Raw genomic sequence first — 3,065 nt, 5'->3', positions numbered from 1 at the left:
TCAGCAGGACAACAGCACATGGTGAAAACCGAGGACATTCTGAAATACATTTCAGAACCAGTATCTGAAGTCCAACTTCTTTTTCCATTAAAAATGGTGACAATATTCATAATAATTTCGATGGGAGCACGATCATTCTGGAAGTAATTGCCATCAGGAATTTAATTTAAACCTCATTTGACTGACATTTCTTGTTTGCAAGATCTCTATTTTAGGAACAATGTCTTGCTAGTGTATCTCTCTTCATCTTAGTCATGACTGATAACAGAATCATCATCTCAACTGCTTTCCTTTTCTTTTCCTGCATAATGGCTTTACTGCATTTTTACATACCAAACACACAAGAATAGAAACAATTAGAGAAATAACACTAGTGTATGCAGATGAGCAGGTAAGTGACTACAGCTTACTTGAAACTCTGTGCTAGGCTGGATGTCAGGCTGAGAAGCCTTCACAGTCGCATAGTGGTTTGTTTAAAAGACTCGGGGAAGGTGCAAGTTTGTCTTCGAAGCGTGCCTCTACCTCACGTTCCTCTCAACTGGCATTACGCACGTGTATGAAATACAGAATCTCTGCATACCATCTCATTACCAAGCCGCTCATCACTTGTCTTTCTAATTTGACTGCTGCTCTGCAAGAGTTAACTGCTCAGTCCTGCCAACGCTCTCTGGTGCCACAGCACTACCAGCAAAGTCAAAACTATTTATCCCAGCCCCATTGTGCTTTCCCAGGATGGATCTGGAGCAGCAATTACAATGGCAATTTATCTTTAAACCCTGTCTTTCATACGGGGAAATGCCACACAAAATGCTTCGCAGTTCATTTCATTATCTTGTTTCTTCTACTGCTTTAATAAAAGACAGTGGTCATGGGGCAGCTGAATGCTAAGGAAGGACATTACTCGCGGCTGCTCCCAGTTCTTTGTAATATTTTCTCATTTGCCATAAATCTATGAGGACAAGCGATTATGAAGGGTTTTCAACAAGTTGACTTTGACACTGAAAGAGCTGCTTCTCCTTCTAATGATGAGCTGTCACAGGCATCGATCAGTAGCCATGGCAGAGCAGATGAAAGCGGTGAAAAATGACAGACGAACAGACTTCTTAATGATAAGGAAAAAATACAGTCCGCACCATCTGAGAGGCAGATTCTCACCACCTTCGATGGGAGTTTTTTTTAGTAAATGCTGTGTATTGGCTTCAGTGAGAAATGAGAGCACTCAACGGAGGAAGCATCTAATAGAATGAGGTCAGACTTTTAAAGAATGGCTATTACCCAGCAAACCAGAACATCAGCAGACCGCTGCAGAGTAAACAATAAATAATCTGTTACCAGGAAGAATAATGCTGGTGGGGGGTACTTTGAGAACCCTAATGAAGCTACAAAAGGTCAGCTCCAGCCTGGTTTAAGTTTACGACGTTTCACCCGTCAGTGGTGTTGCACCGAGTTTAAGCAAATTAGAACTGAGCTGGTATGGCAGGACTTTAAAGGATACAGGAGAAAGGAGCTAGAGCTAGAGCCTTGCTGCTGAAACGCTGCCGATACCCGGACGGTCTTCATGGGCAAGGGGAAAAGGCAAAGGATGCGCCAAAATGAAATTCTATAGCAGTGACCTGGCAGCGCTATTTCTCTTTAAAGTCCGGGTAACTTAATAAAGAGGCTTGCTCCAATTCTAGCAGTGTAGGCAATACGTAATGAAATTACTGGCACCAATAAACCCCTCAATTTAAGACGCTGTGCTGCACCTCTGGAAAGTGCTCTAGGGCTGGTTTTTGCACCTTCCCTCTTCTGAGCTACAAACGAAGCTCAGCTGATCCTGACCCCGTCATGTAAATGGATGGATGCTGAGAGTTTAGAACCACCAGTAAATCTTATGGCCGAGGAAATAAAAGTTCTACTTTTACTAAACGCTGTGGGTTTTTTTAAACATGTAATTCTGAGCATCAACCTTTATCTTATGAAGGAGGACGAGATATTTTTTTCCTGCAACCGATACAATCTTGTGCCATCTTTGGAAGGACAGCAAAAAGCACCAGGGCAGGACTCTTAAAAAGAGGAGGATCTGATTTCTTAATATATATAAAAAAATAAGATTCACCTTTAAAATATGCTAACAGTAATATAAAGAAAAAAAGAAATAATGCTGGGTTTGTGTGGGAAGGCAGCATATTTAAATCTAAAATGAATGACGTACCTTGTAATTACAGGAAGCATTGAAAGAGATAGTCAGAATTAAAACACTTTAAATATTCACATTGCAATATTAATTTGAAAATGTTAAAGCATGTATAAGTGCACATAAACAGAGGCAGATGATCAAGGGCTGAAGTTCAAGTCAACTCAAAGAAAGAAGTCAGCCTCGCAAAACGAAAGCAGAAATCGGCGCTGAGCTCAGCAGTGAGGGCGTTGGGCAGCACGTGGCCGGGTGCAGCTTCGGGTTTAGTGCTAAATCATGTATTTTAGGGTACCACAACTGCCTTCCAATGGTGCTTTTTGAAAGCGCGCGATCTCCGAGAACTCCTAAAATTTAAATCAAAACACCCTTCTCAATTTTGAATCACCAAACAATGGGTGATTAAGCCTAATTATTAAGCTTGCAGCAACAGAAGTAATATATTTCTTCTGTTATGACAAAGTCCTCATTGCTTAATGCGTTTTTATAAGACAGTTACAAAGTATTTTATGTTTTAATAGACGTTTTACGTCCAGCATTTATATTGCTTATTTAGCTTACTAGGTGGAAGATGTTTTCACTCAGAGACGATTCTGTCTCTATCGACAGCTACAGATAAACGTATGTGCCCATTTAATACTGAGAGACGGCGGTTTTTTTCTTTTTGAGCAAGGATGATGCTTGTCTGAGCGCAGAACCAGCATGAGACTCCTGCAGCGCCCAAGTCCAGTTACAAAGTCAGATGGGCTTTCAGTAGGGTAAAGATGTATCATTTTTTCTGTACGGAAGAACATTTTGCCATAAATATTTTCCTCATAAAAGACTTCTCCTCCGTAAAACGTCGCGCTGAGTGCTCAGCATTTCCTCCCGACTCCCCTCGGGTCACGCTGAT

The sequence above is a fragment of the Egretta garzetta genome, unplaced genomic scaffold (genome assembly GCF_000687185.1).
Source record: "Egretta garzetta isolate BGI_Z169 unplaced genomic scaffold, ASM68718v1 scaffold220, whole genome shotgun sequence".
In the NCBI taxonomy this organism is placed as follows: Eukaryota; Metazoa; Chordata; class Aves; order Pelecaniformes; family Ardeidae; genus Egretta; species Egretta garzetta.
Note: the sequence above shows the minus strand (reverse complement) of the source record.